This window comes from Pseudophryne corroboree, chromosome 2 (assembly GCF_028390025.1).
Source record: "Pseudophryne corroboree isolate aPseCor3 chromosome 2, aPseCor3.hap2, whole genome shotgun sequence".
Classification (NCBI taxonomy): Eukaryota; Metazoa; Chordata; class Amphibia; order Anura; family Myobatrachidae; genus Pseudophryne; species Pseudophryne corroboree.
In genome coordinates, this window is record NC_086445.1 from 889171291 (window position 1) to 889197812 (window position 26522).

Consider the following 26522-nt stretch of genomic DNA (forward strand, 5'->3'; position numbering starts at 1 on the left):
TATATATAATTGTATATAATATATATATAATATTGTATACCACCTACCCATTTTTTTTTTCTTTCTTTCTTCTTCTTTATACATACTACTATAGTAGCTTACTGTAGCAGTCTGCGGTGCTGCTGAGCTGACAGTGTCCAGCAGGTCCGTCATCAGTCATTACATAATAAATATATATACCTGTCCGGCTGCAGTACTAGTGATATTATATATATATATATTGATTTCATCTCATTATCATCCAGTCTATATTAGCAGCAGACACAGTACGGTAGTCCACGGCTGTAGCTACCTCTGTGTCGGCAGTCGCTCGTCCATCCATAATTGTATACCACCTACCCGTGGTTTTTTTTTTCTTTCTTCTTTATACATACTACTATAGTAGCTTACTGTAGCAGTCTGCGGTGCTGCTGAGCTGACAGTGTCCAGCAGGTCCGTCATCAGTCATTACATAATAAATATATCTACCTGTCCGGCTGCAGTACTAGTGTGATATTATATATATATATATTGATTTCATCTCATTATCATCCAGTCTATATTAGCAGCAGACACAGTACGGTAGTCCACGGCTGTAGCTACCTCTGTGTTGGCAGTCGCTCGTCCATCCATAATTGTATACCACCTACCCGTGTTTTTTTTTTTCTTTCTTCTTTATACATACTACTATAGTAGCTTACTGTAGCAGTCTGCGGTGCTGCTGAGCTGACATTGTCCAGCAGGTCCGTCATCAGTCATTACATAATAAATATATCTACCTGTCCGGCTGCAGTACTAGTGTGATATTATATATATATATATTGATTTCATCTCATTATCATCCAGTCTATATTAGCAGCAGACACAGTACGGTAGTCCACGGCTGTAGCTACCTCTGTGTCGGCAGTCGCTCGTCCATCCATAATTGTATACCACCTACCCGTGGTTTTTTTTTTCTTTCTTCTTTATACATACTACTATAGTAGCTTACTGTAGCAGTCTGCGGTGCTGCTGAGCTGACAGTGTCCAGCAGGTCCGTCATCAGTCATTACATAATAAATATATCTACCTGTCCGGCTGCAGTACTAGTGTGATATTATATATATATATATTGATTTCATCTCATTATCATCCAGTCTATATTAGCAGCAGACACAGTATGGTAGTCCACGGCTGTAGCTACCTCTGTGTCGGCAGTCGCTCGTCCATCCATAATTGTATACCACCTACCCGTGGTTTTTTTTTCTTTCTTCTTTATACATACTACTATAGTAGCTTACTGTAGCAGTCTGCGGTGCTGCTGAGCTGACAGTGTCCAGCAGGTCCGTCATCAGTCATTACATAATAAATATATCTACCTGTCCGGCTGCAGTACTAGTGTGATATTATATATATATATATATTGATTTCATCTCATTATCATCCAGTCTATATTAGCAGCAGACACAGTACGGTAGTCCATGGCTGTAGCTACCTCTGTGTCGGCAGTCGCTCGTCCATCCATAATTGTATACCACCTACCCGTGTTTTTTTTTTCTTTCTTCTTTATACATACTACTATAGTAGCTTACTGTAGCAGTCTGCGGTGCTGCTGAGCTGACAGTGTCCAGCAGGTCCGTCATCAGTCATTACATAATAAATATATCTACCTGTCCGGCTACAGTACTAGTGTGATATTATATATATATATATTGATTTCATCTCATTATCATCCAGTCTATATTAGCAGCAGACACAGTACGGTAGTCCACGGCTGTAGCTACCTCTGTGTTGGCAGTCGCTCGTCCATCCATAATTGTATACCACCTACCCATGGTTTTTTTTTTCTTTCTTCTTTATACATACTACTATAGTAGCTTACTGTAGCAGTCTGCGGTGCTGCTGAGCTGACAGTGTCCAGCAGGTCCGTCATCAGTCATTACATAATAAATATATCTACCTGTCCAGCTGCAGTACTAGTGTGATATTATATATATATATATTGATTTCATCTCATTATCATCCAGTCTATATTAGCAGCAGACACAGTACGGTAGTCCACGGCTGTAGCTACCTCTGTGTCGGCAGTCGCTCGTCCATCCATAATTGTATACCACCTACCCGTGGTTTTTTTTTTCTTTCTTCTTTATACATACTACTATAGTAGCTTACTGTAGCAGTCTGCGGTGCTGCTGAGCTGACAGTGTCCAGCAGGTCCGTCATCAGTCATTACATAATAAATATATCTACCTGTCCGGCTGCAGTACTAGTGTGATATTATATATATATATATATATATATATTGATTTCATCTCATTATCATCCAGTCTATATTAGCAGCAGACACAGTACGGTAGTCCACGGCTGTAGCTACCTCTGTGTCGGCAGTCGCTCGTCCATCCATAATTGTATACCACCTACCCGTGGTTTTTTTTTTCTTTCTTCTTTATACATACTACTATAGTAGCTTACTGTAGCAGTCTGCGGTGCTGCTGAGCTGACAGTGTCCAGCAGGTCCGTCATCAGTCATTACATAATAAATATATCTACCTGTCCGGCTGCAGTACTAGTGTGATATTATATATATATATATATATATATATATATTGATTTCATCTCATTATCATCCAGTCTATATTAGCAGCAGACACAGTACGGTAGTCCACGGCTGTAGCTACCTCTGTGTCGGCAGTCGCTCGTCCATCCATAATTGTATACCACCTACCCGTGGTTTTTTTTTTCTTTCTTCTTTATACATACTACTATAGTAGCTTACTGTAGCAGTCTGCGGTGCTGCTGAGCTGACAGTGTCCAGCAGGTCCGTCATCAGTCATTACATAATAAATATATATACCTGTCCGGCTAAAGTACTAGTGATATTATATATATATATATTGATTTCATCTCATTATCATCCAGTCTATATTAGCAGCAGACACAGTACGGTAGTCCACGGCTGTAGCTACCTCTGTGTCGGCAGTCGCTCGTCCATCCATAAGTATACTAGTATTCATCCATCTCCATTGTTTACCTGAGGTGCCTTTTAGTTGTGCCTATTAAAATATGGAGAACAAAAATGTTGAGGTTCCAAAATTAGGGAAAGATCAAGATCCACTTCCACCTCGTGCTGAAGCTGCTGCCACTAGTCATGGCCGAGACGATGAAATGCCAGCAACGTCGTCTGCCAAGGCCGATGCCCAATGTCATAGTACAGAGCATGTAAAATCCAAAACACCAAATATCAGTAAAAAAAGGACTCCAAAATCTAAAATAAAATTGTCGGAGGAGAAGCGTAAACTTGCCAATATGCCATTTACCACACGGAGTGGCAAGGACCGGCTGAGGCCCTGGCCTATGTTCATGGCTAGTGGTTCAGCTTCACATGAGGATGGAAGCACTCAGCCTCTCGCTAGAAAACTGAAAAGACTCAAGCTGGCAAAAGCACCGCAAAGAACTGTGCGTTCTTCGAAATCCCAAATCCACAAGGAGAGTCCAATTGTGTCGGTTGCGATGCCTGACCTTCCCAACACTGGACGTGAAGAGCATGCGCCTTCCACCATTTGCACGCCCCCTGCAAGTGCTGGAAGGAGCACCCGCAGTCCAGTTCCTGATAGTCAGATTGAAGATGTCAGTGTTGAAGTACACCAGGATGAGGAGGATATGGGTGTTGCTGGCGCTGGGGAGGAAATTGACAAGGAGGATTCTGATGGTGAGGTGGTTTGTTTAAGTCAGGCACCCGGGGAGACACCTGTTGTCCGTGGGAGGAATATGGCCGTTGTCATGCCTGGTGAAAATACCAAAAAAATCAGCTCTTCGGTGTGGAAGTATTTCAACAGAAATGCGGACAACATTTGTCAAGCCGTGTGTTGCCTTTGTCAAGCTGTAATAAGTAGGGGTAAGGACGTTAACCACCTCGGAACATCCTCCCTTATATGTCACCTGCAGCGCATTCATAATAAGTCAGTGACAAGTTCAAAAACTTTGGGCGACAGCGGAAGCAGTCCACTGACCAGTAAATCCCTTCCTCTTGTAACCAAGCTCACGCAAACCACCCCACCAACTCCCTCAGTGTCAATTTCCTCCTTCCCCAGGAATGCCAATAGTCCTGCAGGCCATGTCACTGGCAATTCTGACGATTCCTCTCCTGCCTGGGATTCCTCCGATGCATCCTTGCGTGTAACGCCTACTGCTGCTGGCGCTGCTGTTGTTGCCGCTGGGAGTCGATGGTCATCCCAGAGGGGAAATCGTAAGACCACTTTTACTACTGCCACCAAGCAATTGACTGTCCAACAGTCCTTTGCGAGGAAGATGAAATATCACAGCAGTCATCCTGCTGCAAAGCGGATAACTGAGGCCTTGGCATCCTGGGTGGTGAGAAACGTGGTTCCGGTATCCATCATTACTGCAGAGCCAACTAGAGACTTGTTGGAGGTACTGTGTCCCCGGTACCAAATACCATCTAGGTTCCATTTCTCTAGGCAGGCGATACAGAAAATGTACACAGACCTCAGAAAAAGAGTCACCAGTGTCCTACAAAATGCAGCTGTACCCAATGTCCACTTAACCACGGACATGTGGACAAGTGGAGCAGGGCAGGGTCAGGACTATATGACTGTGACAGCCCACTGGGTAGATGTATGGACTCCCGCTGCAAGAACAGCAGCGGCGGCACCAGTAGCAGCATCTCGCAAACGCCAACTCTTTCCTAGGCAGGCTACGCTTTGTATCACCGCTTTCCAGAATACGCACACAGCTGAAAACCTCTTACGGCAACTGAGGAAGATCATCGCGGAATGGCTTACCCCAATTGGACTCTCCTGTGGATTTGTGGCATCGGACAACGCCAGCAATATTGTGTGTGCATTAAATCTGGGCAAATTCCAGCACGTCCCATGTTTTGCACATACCTTGAATTTGGTGGTTCAGAATTTTTAAAAAAACGACAGGGGCGTGCAAGAGATGCTGTCGGTGGCCAGAAGAATTGCGGGACACTTTTGGCGTACAGGCACCACGTACAGAAGACTGGAGCAACACCAAAAACGCCTGAACCTGCCCTGCCATCATCTGAAGCAAGAAGTGGTAACGAGGTGGAATTCAACCCTATATATGCTTCAGAGGTTGGAGGAGCAGCAAAAGGCCATTCAAGCCTATACAATTCAGCACGATATAGGAGGTGGAATGCACCTGTCTCAAGCGCAGTGGAGAATGATTTCAACGTTGTGCAAGGTTCTGCTGCCCTTTGAACTTGCCACACGTGAAGTCAGTTCAGACACTGCCAGCCTGAGTCAGGTCATTCCCCTCATCAGGCTTTTGCAGAAGAAGCTGGAGACATTGAAGGAGGAGCTAACACAGAGCGATTCCGCTAGGCATGTGGGACTTGTGGATGGAGCCCTTAATTCGCTTAACAAGGATTCACGGGTGGTCAATCTGTTGAAATCAGAGCACTACATTTTGGCCACCGTGCTCGATCCTAGATTTAAAACCTACCTTGGATCTCTCTTTCCGGCAGACACAAGTCTGCTGGGGTTCAAAGACCTGCTGGTGAGAAAATTGTCAAGTCAAGCGGAACGCGACCTGTCAACATCTCCTCCTTCACATTCTCCCGCAACTGGGGGTGCGAGGATTATATGAGTGACCGCATCCAAGTAGGCACGTCACACAGTCCGTACTTATACTGGCAGGAAAAAGAGGCAATTTGGAGGCCCTTGCACAAACTGGCTTTATTCTACCTAAGTTGCCCTCCCACAAGTGTGTACTCCGAAAGAGTGTTTAGTGCCGCCGCTCACCTTGTCAGCAATCGGCGTACGAGGTTACTTCCAGAAAATGTGGAGAAGATGATGTTCATTAAAATGAATTATAATCAATTCCTCCGTGGAGACATTGACCAGCAGCAATTGCCTCCACAAAGTACACAGGGAGCTGAGATGGTGGATTCCAGTGGGGACGAATTGATAATCTGTGAGGAGGGGGATGTACACGGTGATATATCGGAGGATGATGATGAGGTGGACATCTTGCCTCTGTAGAGCCAGTTTGTGCAAGGAGAGATTAATTGCTTCTTTTTTGGTGGGGGTCCAAACCAACCCGTCATTTCAGTCACAGTCGTGTGGCAGACCCTGTCACTGAAATGATGGGTTGGTTAAAGTGTGCATGTCCTGTTTATACAACATAAGGGTGGGTGGGAGGGCCCAAGGACAATTCCATCTTGCACCTCTTTTTTCTTTAATTTTTCTTTGCGTCATGTGCTGTTTGGGGAGTGTTTTTTGGAAGGGCCATCCTGCGTGACACTGCAGTGCCACTCCTAGATGGGCCCGGTGTTTGTGTCAGCCACTAGGGTCGCTTATCTTACTCACACAGCTACCTCATTGCGCCTCTTTTTTTCTTTGCGTCATGTGCTGTTTGGGGAGTGTTTTTTGGAAGGGCCATCCTGCGTGATACTGCAGTGCCACTCCTAGATGGGCCCGGTGTTTGTGTCGGCCACTAGGGTCGCTTATCTTACTCACACAGCTACCTCATTGCGCCTCTTTTTTTCTTTGCGTCATGTGCTGTTTGGGGAGTGTTTTTTGGAAGGGCCATCCTGCGTGACACTGCAGTGCCACTCCTAGATGGGCCCGGTGTTTGTGTCGGCCACTAGGGTCGCTTATCTTACTCACACAGCTACCTCATTGCGCCTCTTTTTTTCTTTGCGTCATGTGCTGTTTGGGGAGTGTTTTTTGGAAGGGCCATCCTGCGTGACACTGCAGTGCCACTCCTAGATGGGCCAGGTGTTTGTGTCGGCCACTAGGGTCGCTTATCTTACTCACACAGCTACCTCATTGCGCCTCTTTTTTTCTTTGCGTCATGTGCTGTTTGGGGAGTGTTTTTTGGAAGGGCCATCCTGCGTGACACTGCAGTGCCACTCCTAGATGGGCCCGGTGTTTGTGTCGGCCACTAGGGTCGCTTATCTTACTCACACAGCTACCTCATTGCGCCTCTTTTTTTCTTTGCGTCATGTGCTGTTTGGGGAGAGTTTTTTGGAAGGGCCATCCTGCGTGACACTGCAGTGCCACTCCTAGATGGGCCCGGTGTTTGTGTCGGCCACTAGGGTCGCTTATCTTACTCACACAGCTACCTCATTGCGCCTCTTTTTTTCTTTGCGTCATGTGCTGTTTGGGGAGTGTTTTTTGGAAGGGCCATCCTGCGTGACACTGCAGTGCCACTCCTAGATGGGCCAGGTGTTTGTGTCGGCCACTAGGGTCGCTTATCTTACTCACACAGCTACCTCATTGCGCCTCTTTTTTTCTTTGCGTCATGTGGTTTGGGGAGTGTTTTTTGGAAGGGCCATCCTGCGTGACACTGCAGTGCCACTCCTAGATGGGCCCGGTGTTTGTGTCGGCCACTAGGGTCGCTTATCTTACTCACACAGCTACCTCATTGCGCCTCTTTTTTTCTTTGCGTCATGTGCTGTTTGGGGAGTGTTTTTTGGAAGGGCCATCCTGCGTGACACTGCAGTGCCACTCCTAGATGGGCCCGGTGTTTGTGTCGGCCACTAGGGTCGCTTATCTTACTCACACAGCTACCTCATTGCGCCTCTTTTTTTCTTTGCGTCATGTGCTGTTTGGGGAGTGTTTTTTGGAAGGGCCATCCTGCGTGACACTGCAGTGCCACTCCTAGATGGGCCAGGTGTTTGTGTCGGCCACTAGGGTCGCTTATCTTACTCACACAGCTACCTCATTGCGCCTCTTTTTTTCTTTGCGTCATGTGCTGTTTGGGGAGTGTTTTTTGGAAGGGCCATCCTGCGTGACACTGCAGTGCCACTCCTAGATGGGCTCGGTGTTTGTGTCGGCCACTAGGGTCGCTTAGCTTAGTCATCCAGCGACCTCGGTGCAAATTTTAGGACTAAAAATAATATTGTGAGGTGTGAGGTATTCAGAATAGACTGAAAATGAGTGGAAATTATGGTTTTTGAGGTTAATAATACTTTGGGATCAAAATGACCCCCAAATTCTATGATTTAAGCTGTTTTTTTAGTGTTTTTTGAAAAAAACACCCGAATCCGACAAAAAAAATTCGGTGAGGTTTTGCCAAAACGCAGTCGAACCCAAAACACGGCCACGGAACCGAACCCAAAACCAAAACACAAAACCCAAAAAATTTCAAGTGCACATCTCTAATCCGAACCCGCCCGAACTTCACCTTTTTTTCACGGGTCCGAGCAACCCGAGCGCGGTTAACCGGAGCGCGCCCGAACGTCATCATCCCGCGGTCGGATTCTCGCGAGATTCGTATTCTATATAAGGAGCCGCGCGTCGCCGCCATTTTTCACTCGTGCTTTGGAGATGATCGTGAGAGTACGTGGCTGGTGTCCTCTCAGTTTCTATGTTCAGTGGGCTGCAAGTTGTGCTGCAAATATCTGTGCTCAGTGTGCTGCAAATATCTGTGCTCAGTGTGCTGCAAGTGCAAATATCTACATTCTCTGCCTGAAAAACGCTCCATATCTGACTGTGCTCAGTGTGCTGCAAATATCTGTGCTCAGTGTGCTAATTGCTTTACTGTGGGGACTGGGGACCAGCAGTATTATACAGTAGGAGGACAGTGCAGAGTTTGCTGACCAGTGACCACCAGTATTATACGTTCTCTGCCTGAAAAACGCTCCATATCTGTGCTGCATTGTAGTATATAGTAGGAGGACAGTGCAGAATTTTGCTGACCACCAGTATAACTATATATATAGCAGTACAGTACAGTAGTCCACTGCTCTACCTACCTCTGTGTCGTCAAGTATACTATCCATCCATACCCGTGGTGCATTTCAGTTTTGCACAGTTTGCTGACCACTGGTATATACTATATAGCAGTACGGTACAGAAGGCCACTGCTCTACCTACCTCTGTGTCGTCAAGTATACTATCCATCCATACCTGTGGTGCATTTCAGGTTTGCACAGTTAGTTGACGACCAGTATATACTATATACCAGTACGGTACAGAAGGCCACTGCTCTACCTAGCTCTATGTCGTCAAGTATACTATCCATCCATACCTGTGGTGCATTTCAGTTTTCCACAGTTTGCTGACCACCAGTATATAATATATAGCAGTACGGTACAGTAGGCCACTGCTCTACCTACCTCTGTGTCGTCAAGTATACTATCCATCCATACCTGTGGTGCATTTCAGTTTTGCACAGTTTGCTGACCACCAGTATATAATATATAGCAGTACAGTACAGTAGGCCACTGCTCTACCTACCTCTGTGTCGTCAAGTATACTATCCATCCATACCTGTGGTGCATTTCAGTTTTGCACAGTTTGCTGTCCACCAGTATATACTATATAGCAGTGCGGTACAGTAGGCCACTGCTCTACCTACCTCTTTGTTGTCAAGTATACTATCCATCCATACCTGTGGTGCATTTCAGTTTTGCACAGTTTGTTGTCCACCAGTATATAATATATAGCAGTACGGTACAGTAGGCCACTGCTCTACCTACCTCTGTGTCGTCAAGTATACTATCCATCCATACCTGTGGTGCATTTCAGTTTTGCACAGTTTGCTGACTACCAGTATATACTATATAGCAGTACGGTACAGTAGGCCACTGCTCTACCTACCTCTGTGTCTTCAAGTATACTATCCATCCATACCTGTGGTGCATTTCAGTTTTGCACAGTTTGCTGTCCACCAGTATATAATATATAGCAGTACGGTACAGTAGGCCACTGCTCTACCTACCTCTGTGTCTTCAAGTATACTATCCATCCATACCTGTGGTGCATTTCAGTTTTGCACAGTATGCTGTCCACCAGTATATAATATATAGCAGTACGGTACAGTAGGCCACTGCTCTACCTACCTCTGTGTCGTCAAGTATACTATCCATCCATACCTGTGGTGCATTTCAGTTTTGCACAGTTTGCTGACCACCAGTATATACTATATAGCAGTACGATACAGTAGGCCACTGCTCTACCTACCTCTGTGTCGTCAAGTATACTATCCATCCATACCTGTGGTGCATTTCAGTTTTGCACAGTTTGCTGTCCACCAGTATATAATATATAGCAGTACGGTACAGTAGGCCACTGCTCTACCTACCTCTGTGTCGTCAAGTATACTATCCATCCATACCTGTGGTGCATTTCAGTTGTGCGCAGTATATATAGTAGTAGGCCATTGCTATTGATATATTACTGGCATATAATTCCACACATTAAAAAATGGAGAACAAAAATGTGGAGGGTAAAATAGGGAAAGATCAAGATCCACTTTCACCTCGTGCTGAAGCTGCTGCCACTAGTCATGGCCAAGACGATGAAATGCCATCAACGTCGTCTGCCAAGGCCGATGCCCAATGTCATAGTAGAGAGCATGTAAAATCCCAAAAAATAAAGCTCAGTAAAATGACCCAAAAATCTAAATCAAAATCGTCTGAGGAGAAGCGTAAACTTGCCAATGTGCCATTTACGACACGGAGTGGCAAGGAACGGCTGAGGCCCTGGCCTCTGTTCAAGGCTAGTGGTTCAGCTTCACCTGAGGATGGAAGCACTCATCCTCCTGCTAGAAAACTTAAAAGAGTTAAGATGGCAAAAGCACAGCAAAGAACTGTGCGTTCTTCTAAATCACAAATCCCCAAGGAGAGTCCAATTGTGTCGGTTGCGATGCCTGACCTTCCCAATACTGGACGGGAAGAGGTTGCGCCTTCCACCATTAGCATACCCCCTGCAAGTGCTGGAAGGAGCACCCGCAGTCCAGTTCCTGATAGTCAGATGTCACTGTTGAAGTACACCAGGATGAGGATATAGGTGTTGCTGGCGCTGGGGAGGAAATTGACAAGGAGGATTCTGATGGTGAGGTGGTTTGTTTAAGTCAGGCACCTCTTTTTTTCTTTGCATCATGTGCTGTTTGGGGACTATTTTTTAAATCTGCCATCCTGTCTGACACTGCAGTGCCACTCCTAGATGGGCCAGGTGTTTGTGTTGGCCACTTGGGTTGCTTAGCTTAGCGATCCAGCGACCTTGGTGCACCTCTTTTTTTTCTTTGCATTATGTGCTGTTTGGGGACTATTTTTTGAAGTGCCATCCTGTCTGACACTGCAGTGCCACTCCTAGATGGGCCAGGTGTTTTTGTCGCCACTTGGGTCGCTTAGCTTAGTCACACAGCTACCTCATTGCACCTCTTTTTTTCTTTGCATCATGTGCTGTTTGGGGACTATTTTTTTGAAGTGCCACCCTGCCTGACACTGCAGTGCCACTCCTAGATGGGCCAGGTGTTTGTGTCGGCCACTTGGGTCGCTTAGCTTAGCCATCCAGTGACCTTGGTGCACCTCTTTTTTTGCTCTGCATCATGTGCTGTTTGGGGACTAATTTTTGAAGTGCCATCCTGTCTGACACTGCAGTGCCACTCCTAGATGGGCCAGGTGTTTGTGTCGGCCACTTGGGTCGCTTAGCTTAGTCACACAGCTACCTTATTGCGCCTCTTTTTTTCTTTGCATCATGTGCTGTTTGGGGTCTATTTTTTTGAAGTGCCATCCTGCCTGACACTGCAGTGCCACTCCTAGATGGGCCAGGTGTTTGTGTCGGCCACTTGGGTCGCTTTGCTTAGTCATCCAGCGACCTCGGTACAAATTTTAGGACTAAAAATAATATTGTGAGGTGTGAGGTGTTCAGAATAGACATGAAATGAGTGTAAATTATGGTTATTGAGGTTAATAATACTGTGGGATCAAAATGACCCCCAAATTCTATGATTTAAGCTGTTTTTGAGGGTTTTTTGTAAAAAAACACCCGAATCCAAAACACACTCGAATCCGACAAAAAATTTTCAGGGATGTTTTGCCAAAACGCGTCCGAATCCAAAACACGGCCGCGGAACCGAATCCAAAACCAAAACACAAAACCCGAAAAATTTCCGGTGCACATCACTAGTTATTTAACAAAGAGGGGACCGCAGGCAAAATGCTCCAGGCTCCAGGAAAAGTCATTGCTTTCACTGGTACCTTTGTGCATATATAGTCCCCACAGGCAACAATGAAAAAATGCAGTGTGTGCAATCATACAATGAAAGAGTGAATGAACCATTTTCTTCTAATTTTTTTTTTTCATTCTATATTTCTCTAACGTCCTAAGTGGATGCTGGGGACTCCGTAAGGACCATGGGGATTAGCGGCTCCGCAGGAGACTGGGCACAACTAAAGAAAGCTTTAGGACTACCTGGTGTGCTCTGGCTCCTTCCACTAAGACCCTCCTCCAGACCTCAGTTAGATTCTTGTGCCCGGCCGAGCTGGATGCACACTAGGGGCTCTCCTGAGCACCTAGAAAGAAAGTATATTTAGGTTTTTTATTGTCAGTGAGATCTGCTGGCAACAGACTCACTGCAGCGAGGGACTAAGGGGAGAAGAAGCGAACCTACCTAACAGGTGGTAGTTTGGGCTTCTTAGGCTACTGGACACCATTAGCTCCAGAGGGATCGACCGCAGGACCCGACCTTGGTGTTCGTTCCTGGAGCCGTGCCGCCGTCCCCCTTACAGAGCCAGAAGCACGAAGAAGGTCCGGAAAATCATCGGCAGAAGACTTCGGTCTTCACCAAGGTAGCGCACAGCACTGCAGCTGTGCGCCATTGCTCCTCATGTACACCTCACACTTCGGTCACTGATGGGTGCAGGGCGCTGGGGGGGGGCGCCCTGAAGGCAATAAATAACACCTTGGCTGGCAAAATATACATCATATATAGTCCCAGAGGCTATATAGATGTAAAATTACCCCTGCCAGTATCACAGAAAAAGCGGGAGAAAGTCCGCCGAAAAGGGGGCGGGGCTTCTCCCTCAGCACACTGGCGCCATTTTCTCTTCACAGTGCAGCTGGAAGACAGCTCCCCAGGCTCTCCCCTGTAGTTTTCAGGCTCAAAGGGTTAAAAAGAGAGGGGGGGCACTAAATTTAGGCGCAATATTTGTATACAAGCAGCTATTTGGGGAAAAATCACTCAGTTATAGTGTTAATCCCTGCATTATATAGCGCTCTGGTGTGTGCTGGCATACTCTCTCTCTGTCTCCCCAAAGGACTTTGTGGGGTCCTGTCCTCAGTCAGAGCATTCCCTGTGTGTGTGCGGTGTGTCGGTATGGCTGTGTCGACATGTTGGATGAGGAAGGTTACGTGGAGGCGGAGCAGAGGCCGATAAATGGGATGTCGCCCCCTGTGGGGCCGACACCAGAGTGGATGGATAGGTGGAAGGTATTAACCGACAGTGTCAACTCCTTACATAAAAGGCTAGATGACGTAACAGCTGTGGGACAGCCGGCTTCTCAGCCCGCGTCTGCCCAGGCGTCTCAAAGGCCATCAGGGGCTCAAACAACGCCCGTTACCTCAGATGGCAGACACAGATGTCGACACGGAGTCTGACTCCAGTGTCGACGAGGTTGAGACATATACACAATCCACTAGGAACATCCGTTACATGATCTCGGCAATGAAAAAATGTGTTACGCATTTTCTGACATGAACCCAAGTACCACATAAAAGGGGTTTTATTTTTGGGGAGAAAAAACAGCCACTGTTTTGTTCCCCCATCAGATAAATGAATGAAGTGTGTAAAGAAGCGTGGTTTCCCCCGATAAGAAACTGGTAATTTCTAAAAAGTGACTGATGGCGTACCCTTTCCCGCCAGAGGATAGGTCACGTGGGGAGATATCCCTTAGGGTGGATAAGGCGCTCACACGTTTGTCAAAAGGTGGCACTGCCGTCTTAGGATACGGCCACCTTGAAGGAACCTGCTGATAAAAAGCAGGAGGCGATCCTGAAGTCTGTATTTACACACTCAGGTTATATACTGAAACCTGCAATTGCCTCAGCATAAATAGTGCTGCTGCAGCGTGGTCTGACACCCTGTCAGATAATATTAATACGCTAAGACAGGGATAATATTTTGCTAACATTGAGCATATTTAAGACGTTGTCTTATATATAAAGGATGCACAGAGGGATATTTGCCGGCTGGCATCCAGAATTAATGCAATGTCCATTCTGCCAGAGGGTAGTAGAAACCCGGCAGTGGACAGGTGATGCTGCATTTAAAAGGCACATGGAGATTCTGCCTTATAAGGGTGAGGAATTGTTTGGGGATGGTCTCTGGAACCTCGTATCCACAGCAACAGCTGGGAAGAAAATTTTTTACCTCAGGTTTCCTCACAAAAGCCTAAGAAAGCACCGTATTTTCAGATACAGTCCTTTCGGCTTCAGAAAAGCAAGCGGGTCAAAGGCGCTTCCTTTCTGCACAGAGACAAGGGAAGAAGGAAAAAGCTGCATCAGTCAGCCAGTTCCAGGATCAAATCATCTTCCCTCGCTTCCTCTGAGTCCACCGCATGATGCTGGGGCTCCACAGGTGGAGACAGGGGCGGTGGGGGCGCGTCTCGGGAACTGCAGGGATCAGTGGGCTTGCCCACAGGTGGATCCCTAGGTTCTGCAAGTAGTATCACAGGGATACAGGCTGGAGTTCGAGACGACTCCCCCTCGCCGTTGCCTCACATCAGCCTTGCCTGCTGCCCTCGGAGAAAGGTAGTACTGGTGACAATTCACAAGCTGTACTTCCAGCAGGTGAAATCAAGGTACCCCTCCTTCAACAAGGCCGGGGTTACTATTCCAAAATGTTGTGGTACCGAAACCAGACGGTTCGGTGAGACCCATTCTAAAATTGAAATCCTTGAACACTTATATACGAAGGTTCAAGTTCAAAATGGAATCGCTCAGGGCGATTATTGCAAGTCTGAAAAAATTTCAGGGTATCACTGGACATCAAGGATACTTACCTGCATGTCCCTATTTACCCTCGTCACCAGGTGTACCTCAAAATTGTGGTACAGGATTGTCATTACCAATTCCAGACGTTGCCGTTGGTCTGTCCCCGGCACCGAGGGTATTTACCAAGGTAATGGCCGAAGTACTTATCCCGTACTTGGACGATCTCCTTATAAAGGCGAGGTCCAGGGAGCAGTTGTTCGTCGGAGTAGCACTATCTCGGGAAGTGCTACAACAGCACGGCTGGATTCTGAATATTCCAAAATCGCAGCTAGTTCCTACGACGCGTCTACTGTTCCTGGGTATGGTTCTGGACACAGAACAGGATAAAAAGGGTTTCTCCCGGAGGAGAAGTCCAAGGAGTTGGCATCTCTAGACGGAGACCTCCTAATACAAATACAGGTATCGGTGCATCTATGCACGCGAGCCTTGGGAAAGATGGTAGCTTCTTACGAAGAATTTCCATTCGCCAAGTCCCATGCAAGGATCTTCCAGTGGGATCTGTTGGACAAGTGGTCCGGGTCGCATCCTCAGATGCATCGGCGGATAACCCTGTCTCCAAGGGCCAGGGTGTCGCTGTGGTGGTGACTGCAGAGTGCTCATCTTCTAGGGGGCCGCAGATTCGGCATACAGGACTGGGTCCTGGTGACCACAGATGCCAGCCTTCCAGGCTGGGGGGCAGTCACACAGGGAAGAAACTTCCAAGGCCTATGGAAAAGTCAGGAGACTTCCCTACACATAAATGTTCTGGAACTATGGGCCATTTTCAATGCCCTAAGTCAGACTAGACCCCTGCTTCAACACCGGCCGGTGCTGATCCAGTCAGACAACATCACGGCGGTCGCTCATGTAAACCGACAGGGCGGCACAAGAAGCAGGATGGCGATGGCAGAAGCCATTCTCCGATGGGTGGAAAATCATGTGTTAGCACTGTCAGCAGTGTTCATTCCCGGAGTGGACAACTGAGAAGCAGACTTTCTCAGCAGACACGACCTCCACCCGAGAGAGTGGGGACTTCATCCAGAAGTCTTCCAAATGATTGTACACCGTGGGGAAAGGCCACAGGTGGACAGGATGGCGTCCCGCCTCAACAAAAAGCTACAAAGATATTGCGCCAGGTCAAGGGACCCTCAGGCGATAGCTGTGGACGCTCTGGTAACACCGTGGGTGTACCAGTCGGTGTATGTGTTCCCTTCTCTGCCTCTCATACCCAGGGTAATGAGAATAATAAGAAGGAGAGGAGTAAGAACTATACTCATTGTTCCGGGTGGCCAAGAAGAGCTTGGTACCCAGAACTCCAAGAAATGATCTCAGAGGACCCATGGCCTCTGCCGCTCAGACAGGACCTGCTGCAGCAGGGGGCCTGTCTGTTCCAAGACGTACCGCGGCTGCGTTTGACGGCATGGTGGGTGAACGCCGGATCCTGAAGGAAAAGGGCATTCCGGAGGAAGTTATCCCTACGCTATTTAAAGCTAGGAAAGAAGTGAACGTAAACCATTATCACCGCATATGGTGGAAATATGTTGCGTGCTGTGAGGCCAGGAAGGCCCCAAAGGAGAAATTTCAGCTAGGTCGATTTCTGCACTTCCTACAGTCAGAGGTGACTATGGGCCTAAAATTGGGTTCCATGAAGGTCCAGATTTCGGCTCTATCGATTTTCTTCCAAAATAGAACTGGCTTCACTGCCTGAAGTTCGGACTTTGTTAAGGGAGTGCTGCATAGTCAGCCCCCGTTTGTGCCTCAAGTGGCACCGTGGAATCTCAACGTGGTGTTGGATTTCCTGAAGTCGCATTGGGTTGAGCCACTTAAATCCGTGGAGCTACAATACCTCACGTGGAAAGTGGTCATGCTGTGGGCCGTGGCGTCGGCCAGGCGTGTATCAGAATTGGCGGCTTTGTCATACAAATGCCCTTATCTGTATTTTATATGGATAAGGCGGAATTGAGGACTCGTTCCCAATTCCTTCCTAAGGTGGTATCAGTTTTTCATGTGAACCAACCTATTGTGGTGCCTGCGGCTACTTGGGATTTGGAGGATTCCAAGTTTCTGGACGTAGTCAGGGCCCTGAAAAGTATATGTTTCCAGGACGGCTGGAGTCAGGAAAACTGACTCGCTATTTATCCTGTATGCACCCAACAAGCTGGGTGCTCCTGCTTCTAAGCAGACTATTGCTCGCTGGATCTGTAGCACGATTCAACTTGCACATTCTGCGGCTGGAATGCCGCACCCTAAATCTGTGAAAGCCCATTCCACGAGGAAAGTGGGCTCTTCTTGGGCGGCTGCCCGAGGGGTCTCGGCTTTACAAATTTGCCGAGCTGTTACTTGGTCGGGTTAAAACACTCTTGCAAGAGTCTACAAGTTTGATACCCTGGCTGAGGAGGACCTAGAGTTTGCTCATTCGGTGCTGCAGAGTCATCCGCACTCTCCCGCCCGTTTGGGAGCTTTGGTATAATCCCCATGGTCCTTACGGAGTCCCCAGCATCCACTTAGGACGTTAGAGAAAATAAGATTTTACTCACCGGTAAATCTATTTCTCGTAGTCCGTAGTGGATGCTGGGCGCCCATTCCAAGTGCGGATTGTCTGCAATACTTGTATATAGTTATTGCCTAACTAAAGGGTTATTGTTGAGCCATCTGTTGAGAGGCTCAGTTGTTATCATACTGTTAACTGGGTATAGTATCACGAGTTATACGGTGTGATTGGTGTGGCTGGTATGAGTCTTACCCGGGATTCAAAATCCTTCCTTATTGTGTCAGCTCTTCCGGGCACAGTATCCTAACTGAGGTCTGGAGGAGGGTCTTAGTGGGAGGAGCCAGTGCACACCAGGTAGTCCTAAAGCTTTCTTTAGTTGTGCCCAGTCTCCTGCGGAGCCGCTAATCCCCATGGTCCTTACGGAGTCCCCAGCATCCACTACGGACTACGAGAAATAGATTTACCGGTGAGTAAAATCTTATTTTTTTGTTGTTGTTGTTGCTGCTGTAGGAATAACACATACAGAACACATTAGTAATGAAATAATTATAGCTAGGAATGATCCTATAAAATAATGAATGATCTTCATCTAGTTGTCACAAATATGATTATATAATACAGTTTGAGTATCCCATATCCAAAATGCTTGGGACCAGAAGTGTTTTGGATATTGGATTTTTCCGTATTTTGGAATAATTACATACCATAATTATTATTATTATTCTTTATTTATATGGCGTCACAAGGGTTCCGCAGCCCCCAATTACAGAGTACATAAACAAATAATCAAAACAAGAAAACAGCAACTTACAGTTATAGACAATATAGTACAGGGTAAATAAACAGCTACATCAGCAGATGACACTGGAATAAGTGTCAGGTGGCAGAAAACGGCTGGATTTGGTGCAGTTGAAGACTATTAAAGTAAGAAAAAGAATAAGCACATGAGGGGTGAGGACCCTACTCGTGAGAGCTTACATTCTAAAGGGGAGGGGTAGACAGGCAGGGGTGACACAGATGGGGTACATAGAGAGCGTGGAACAGAGAGTTAGGATAATAAGATATCATGGTGATGGGACCTAAGTCTAAGCACAGAATGCATTTATGATTCATATACACCTTATACACACAGCCTGAAGGTCATTTATTACAATATTTCTAATAACTTTGTGTATTAAACAAAGTTTGTATACACTGAGCCATCAGAAAACAAAGGTTTCACTATCTCACTCTCATTCACAAAATTACGTATTTCGGAATATTCCTTATTTCGGAATATTTGGATATGGGATACTCAACCTGTATAGATATTTATTCATATAGGGTGGGACTTGTGCCACAGTTGCAAAAGATAAGAGATTATGAGGTCTTTTTTTATCAATGGCATAAAATCTCTAGGTCCAGGCAATTTGGGTGGATTTTAAGGACTCTCACCCTGCAGGGACTTTCTCCGCAGTACGTTATGGCCATTGATGGGTATTGCCAGTTGTGACTATTGCAGGAGCTCTTCTGAGATAGCTTTACATGCAAAGTGTAGAGAAGCTACTTACCACAAATTTATCATGGACAGCAGTGGTACAATGTGCCGTCATTTTTTTATCCTCCAAATTGCCATCTCAGGGAGGTGATAACAAATGTCGTAAAAAAAAAAAAAAAAAAAAAGGCTTTAGTATTAATATAGAGCTCCTTATGAATAAGCCCTCAACCAACTTTTGTATCAAGGACAGACAAGACTACTGTTAACCTCTGTTAAACAATTTTTCTCCTAAAACTCAGTTTCAGGAGGTAAGCGGTTTTCCCAGGTTGTGCAGCCTCACTGTAATTAGTTAAGTATGCAATTTATACTGTTCGAGTTCAACTTTATTGATTTGTACTAAGGTAGTTCAATAAGTAAGGTAACAAAACCTCTCACTTGTGTAATTTTCCCTATTTCAAATAATTTCCCACCAGGCCAGTGCCGGTAGACCACTGCTTGCCATCACAGCCATTAGACTGCGTCTCATATCAATTGTACTATTACAACGGGATGTGGTCAAGATCCCGCCAGACGGAATCCAGGTGGTTGAAATACCGACACCGGGATCCCGACCGGCACAATCCCGACATATTCTCCCTCTGTGGGTGTCCACGACACCAATAGAGAGAGAATAAATTAGTGTGCCGAGCGTATCGAGGTACCGTGCCCGCAGCGTGGCGAGCGCAGCAAGCCCACAAGGGGCTGCGTTGCGCTCCCCCCCTGTCGGGATTGTGCCGGTCGGTATTCCGGTGTCGGTATTCCGTCCGCCGGGGTCCCGTCTGCCGGGATTTCGCACTGATCCCATTACAACATCAGTTGTAGGATGGCAGGGCTGGCAGAAACATGGTCAAGTATTGAGTTGCATAGGGTGAGTTGCGGAATCCCGGCGCACCAGAGCTATTCCCACTCATGGGTGTCCACGACACCCATAGAGTTGGAATAGATCCTGTGGCGAGCACAACAAGTCTGCAAGGGTACTCTTAGTGCTTGCCCCGCTGCTGGCATTCTGGCAGGCAAGATGTAGCTGTCGGGATATGGACAGCCGGCATCCCGTCCGCCGGTAATACAAATAAAACCCCATTACAGATGAGAGGTCTTGTTACCTTACTTATTGATACACCCTCGTTATTGTAAAATCTACTTTCTAATGTATGTAAAAGGAGAGATACCTACCACAGAAATTAGGAGAAGGAACATTGGCCCTCATTCCGAGTTGATCGCTAGCTGCTGTTGTTCGCTGCATAGCGATCATTTAAAAAAATGGCAAAACTACGCATGTGTATGGGCCACAATGTGCACGCACGGCATACGGGTACAAAGAGCATCGTTGTTTTGCACTGCTTCTAGCGGCAATTCCATTCGCACAGCCGATCGCAAGGAGATTGACAGGAAGTGGGAGTTTAGGGGTGTCAACTTACCGTTTTCTGGGAGTGCTTGGAAAAATGCAGGCGTGTCCAGCCGTTTGCATGGCGGGTATCTGGCGTCAATTCTGGGACCTTCGTCGCAGCAATCATCACGCAGAATAAGTAACTACATGGCTGGTCTTGTTGTGCACAAAATGTTTTTGTACCACTCGGCGACTATGCGTTTGCACGGCTGCTAAAAGTAGCTAGTGAGTTATCAACTCGGAATGAGGACCTTTGATCAACAGTGAGTTTCCCATTAGCCACATGAGGCACCCACAGAGGGTTGCCACTTGCTGGTGGGCAGCACTTGGATACATTTTTACTATAGTCAGTCTGAAATTACCAGATTGACTATAATTAATAATGCGCAGATAAACATGTACTGTACTACCAGCTTATACTCCACTCAAGAAGCTATATAGTGCAGTAGAAATATTTTGTAGCTACTGGAAAATGGATGGACCAATCAGCGTGTGCCAGGGTTTGAGGGCAGGCCAATCAGCAGGTTTTTATCAGAGGCATCTCAATAATAGGGTTGTAGATGTAGAGGGATATGTGAGCATGCACACTCCAATTAAAATGGCGTATGATTTGGTATATATTATGACTAACAGACTGTCACCAGATATCAACATGTTTGATTAATGTCAGTGACAGAAGTAACCCAGCAAGCGGTGCACCAATATCATATGAATTGTCATAGTTCGTATCTTGTTCTATTATTAAAATTTATTATGACACTTGCCAAATTAGGGCTTATAACCAGATAATAAATAGAATAAAATTGGGCGTGTTGGGCACCATTCATTTGTGAATAGGGGTAACCTGATCCCTAAATCCTCTATTGTTGAACAATGACAGTATAAACTTTGCTCAGATGAATTAGCAGGATGTATATTTTAAATTGAGAACCCATATGTTGGTGATTTTTCATAGTATAAATATTATTGCCCCTATGTGTTATATACTGTAAGCATATATAAAAATCTTATCAAACTGTATAAATGCACACTATAAATAATAAATAATACTGGAATAAGTATTAATGTGCCAGTAGTGTGTTCTATACTGTATTTGATTTTCTAATTATCCTATATAATAAAAGGCTAAAGCTGCTCCTCACATCTGTTAGCTGTGCCGGCAGCCACTAGAGGCCGCCACATGGACCAAATCACTCCTTTGTGTGTCACAGCTGAAAGTGATAATGCAGGGAGATGTTACAGCCTGCTGCTAATTAATTCAAAATACTGATCTGACTTTTTCACACTTGCTGCATATGGAAAGAAGGTGCAGGGGGGAGAGTGGAGGTAGAGGTAGGTTTTTGGTGTTACCATTCATGACGACCCTTCATATTCAAAATTGACTGGATTTTCAATCCACCCATCTGACTTCCACTTACTGTTAAATTTTATATATATATATATATATTTGGAAAAAGTGGATGAGATCCAAGCGACCTTTGGTGGTACAAAGTCTGAGTGACTAGGCAGAATAATTCTCAAAACAAAGAGATTTATTATAAAGAACGTTTAGGACAATTGTACATAAAAAAAAAGGGGTTTAAACATAAAGAATGTATATATACCATACACGACTGTTTTAAAAACTGATTTTAAATTGTCTTAAAAACATTCTAAAAAGGCACATAGAAGACAAGGTAAAAAAGTGCTAAAAATATTTTTGCTAAAAATGAGAAGTAAAAGAGGCTAAAATTATACAGAAAAATTCATATATACAAAAAAATCGGTATAGCAAAAAAAGCAGCTTATCTGAGGATATCAGTAGTAGCAGGAATCACCCAACGCGTTTCGTCTGGTCTGACTTCATCAAGGGGTAGTGAGCATACTGGGACATATCATCTATATATACCCCACTGGGTAGGAGGTGTTTGGTTACATCACTTCCTGTGGTTAATTGTATTGTGATATAAAATTGCAAAAAACATATAATACATTAGACTGGTGAAAAGGGAGGGTTTAGATGGAGCCCAGCGCTATATTTGCGCTTGTAAACTGTACAGGGATGTCTTATAAATCATAGAAAGCGTTCAGAGGTGTTCAGTTCCGGTTTATGACGCTAATTGCGTCATTTCCGCCCCACTTCCGGTGTCCGGAAAGTTCTTCTGAGCATGCGCCGGCTGGAAAGCATGAAGGTGCGGCGGCCATTTTACTGTAGCCTATGAGGTAAGACAGTCCCATAGAGTGGAAGCAGCTGGCGGCGGCCATGTTTTCGTAGATATAGTTCATTCAACTGAATAGGTGATACATACTTCTTTTGTCTCCAAAATCGGAAAGCCACATAGAAATAAGGATAAAAACGGGATTAGTGCTTAAAAATGTTTGAAATGCATCTATGACAGGTGGTCTGAGTATAAATTCCTCATATTGTTGTGGACTTAGGTACTAAAGTTAAAATGCAGTTATATCAAGATCTTTATTAGATCTGCATTTAAAACATATCATGTCCCTATGGGGACGATATCATGTATAATACTGTGTCAAAAGTTGGTAACAGGAGAGGTTCTGATTTAGGTACATATGTTGAATATGGAATAAATGCACTGAAAAAATTGCTAAGACAAGCCACATTATCATTTAAATGATTGGAGAAAACATCACAATAGTATTTTTATTATTATTAGTATGGATATAGAGAGAGCGCCGTCGATCCAGTTATTATTACAGCACCCGGTCTTCTTGGGAAGTTTCCTTACCCAGTACTGGCCGGGCCGACACTGCTTGGCTTCCAAGATCGGACGAATTTGGGCATGTCCAGTGTGGTATGACTGTAATTTGGGATCTGGGCATTCTCAAAAAAGAATTTAACTGAGGTTCTAATGCCTCTCCGCATCTGTCCGGGGGAGAAAGGTATGGTAACTAGAAGAAGAGAAATGGGATATCAGGCTTACGTTCATTAGAAAGGGGCTATTTCGTAGCCTTCATTCAGTCCGTCTGGATGGAGTGATTTCATTTCATGTATCCAGAACATCTCTCTTCTTGATAGTAGATTGGAGAGGTCCCCTCCTCTCTCTCCGAGTGTCACTAGTTCCATGCCCTTGAATGTAAGTTCTTCCGGGTTGGAGCCGTGGTGTTGTAGAAAATGTCTGGATACGGCATGCGTTTGGACTCTGTTCTTAATGTTCCTTACGTGCTCCTGTATACGGATTTTCAGTGGTCTCTTTGTTTTGCCTATGTACTTCATCTTGCAAGGACACTCCAGGAGGTAGATGACCGAGGATGTGTTGCAATTAATAAAGTGCTTAATCTTATACTCCTTAGTTTCACCAGTGTTCTTAAATGTCTTTCTGTTTGGATTTACGTATTTGCAGATATTGCAATGACCGCATTTGAAGCAGCCCACACATTTGTGTAGTACACCTGTGGGTGCTTCATGTTTTCTCAACATACTTGGTGCAAGGAGATCTTTTAAATTTTGTGATTTCCTGAATACCACCTGTGGTTCTGTTGGTAAGTATTCTTTAAGAATGGGATCCATTAGCAATATATTCCAATGTGATTTAAGTGTTCGTTTGATCAGGTTGTCATGTCTACTGTAACCAGTAATGAATCTGACGATGTCTTGGGTGTTTTCTTTTGACTTATATTTCAAAAGATCTTTTCTCTCAAAGGTTCTCACTTTGTTGTTGGCTGCTGTTAAAATATGATCAGGGTACTTTTTTTCTTTTAATCTCTCTGTGTAAATTGACAATTGGGCATCACGATCCTCCTCTTTTTTGCAGTTCCTTGCAATCCTAGTGAACTGTGAGAGGGGAATATTATTCTTCCATTGTTGAAGATGATTACTCTGATAGTGAACATAGCTGTTTGTGTCCACGTTTTTAATAAAGTTTTTAGTGACAATCTCATTGCCTTGATGGCTCAGTATCAGATCCAGGAACTCTATTTGTTCCGTACTGTTGTTGGAGGTAAACTTCAGGTTCATGGTATTGTCGGAAATATAGATTAAAAATTCTTTAAAAGAGAGTTCATCGCCATCCCATATGATTAAAATATCATCTATATACCTCTTATAAAATATGATGTTTGGATTAAAAGGATGGTTGGTAAAAATATACTCGTTTTCCCAATATCCCATAAAAAGATTGGCGAAACTAGGCGCAAAAATAGTGCCCATTGCTGTCCCACAGGTCTGGAGGTAAAATTGATCCAAAAATGTAAAATAGTTGTGCTTCAAGATAAAATTCATAATTTCGCAAATGAAGGTCTGGTGATTATCCGTGATGAGATGGTCCTTATCCATGTAGAACTTACATGCCTGGATTCCCTTCTCATGTTCGATGCACGTATAGAGAGACTGCACGTCTATCGTGACCCATCTATAAGTGTCTTTCCATCCTTGCGATTCCATGAAGTTGAGAACTGAAGTGGTGTCCTTGAGATACGCTGGTAAATCCATAACATATTTTCTAAGGAAAATATCCACATATTCTGATAAATGCGAGGTTAGGGAATCAATTCCTGCCACAATGGGCCTCCCCGGCGGGTTAGTCATTGATTTATGGATTTTAGGGAGGAAGTAAAAAATGGGGGTCACAGGGTTGGTGTTAAGGAGGTATTGGTATTCCTCCTTAGATAATGATTCATTCCTAAGGCCTTTGAGGAGGATGGCTCTAAGTTCCTCCACAAAAAGTTCCTTCGGATCCGCTATTAATGGTTTGTACGAGGATCTATCTCCCAAAAGTCTTTCTGCTTCCGTAATGTATGCTGAGCGGTCCATAATCACCAGCCCTCCCCCTTTGTCAGCTGGTTTTAAAATAATGTCCTTATTATCCTGAATTTGTTTGATCGCTTGCCTTTCTCTGTTGGTTAGGTTTTTTTCTTTAATAGGTTGGATCTCTGCCTCACATAGGTCTTTCATCACAAGATCGTAGAATATGCCTATGTTGTTGCCCTTAGATTCGAGTGGGTAAAATTTTGATACTGGTCTTAGTCCTGATTTTGATTGCTCATAGTTCCGTACGACAGCATCTTCTTTCCTTAAAAAGTGCCGTTTCAGGGTGAGTTTTCTCACAAATTTATTTAGGTCCACGAATGTGTCGAATTTATTCATCCCTTTTGTAGGTGCGAATGACAAGCCTTTGTTCAGGAGAGAAGTTTCATGCATCGTTAGTTCATGGCTGGATATATTGAAGATGCCTTTATGTGTAGGGTTTCCTACTGCAGATTCCTTCGTTTGAAGCGACTTTTTCCTGCCAGCCCCACGGCATCCTCTTCTTCTAGCTGTCTTTTTCGTGGTGACGCATACCTCTCTCCTTCCTTGATGGTAGTTCTTAGTGTGTCCCTGACCCTCGTGCTTGGGCCCGGGGATAAAAAAACATTCTCTCCTGTTGAGTCCAATTTGTGCAGTGCTGAGAATCTATTGGTAGTCTGTATATATCTCCTTTCCCGTGAAGTATGACTGGGTAATCTTCTTTTCCCTCTTTGTGGTATGGATTGCCAATAATCCCTTTTCCCTTTTCCTTCTTGTGGTCCTTCTCTACTAAACCTGTTCCAGTTTTTCACTTGATTATTTTCGTAATCCTGTTTGTCCCTGCTGAACTTCTTTTCTTTATTCCTAATAACTACGTCCTCTATATGTTCTAGCTTTTTGTTTAGAACTTTCTCGTTAATCTTAAAATCTTCCTTGTCTTTGAAGTTCTCAAAGCCCTTTTCGGTTTCATTAATTTCCTTTTCTAGATTCACAAGAATACGTTTTTTCTCTGTGACGAGCAATCTCATTAAATTGATTGAACAATTATGCAAAATGTTATCCCATTCTTTCATGAAGGCTTGGTTTTCAGTCCCAAAGGTGGGTTGTTTTAAAATTCTGAGGCCTCTAGGGACTCTATCCACATTGACATAATGTTCTAAACCTTTGATGTCCCACCAAGCTTTAATTTCCTTGACAAGTAGTCTCTCAATATCCCAGAACATATTATCCAGGTTATCTGATGTGGGTACCTCCTCAGGTTTATTAGTTTCATTAAAAATTCTATTACATAAGTTGCTCCTTTTGTCCGCACGTTCATTTAGCCTGAACATATTTGTGTTAAAAACTGCTGACCAGGTATGAGGCAGCTGTAAGAAATAGTACAAAGGTATGTGTGTATAGTTTGAACCAACAGCGCCAGAGATACAGCAGAAATACTTAGTATGTCGTTTATGGGTGTGCCTCAAAAAAACACATCTAGTCACTATAAACCACTCCCCTCTATATATGGGGCGTCTGCTATATCTTAAATACGACCCGCACTTGTACGTGTGCAGTAAAGAATTTGGAAAAAGTGGATGAGATCCAAGCGACCTTTGGTGGTACAAAGTCTGAGTGACTAGGCAGAATAATTCTCAAAACAAAGAGATTTATTATAAAGAACGTTTAGGACAATTGTACATAAAAAAAGG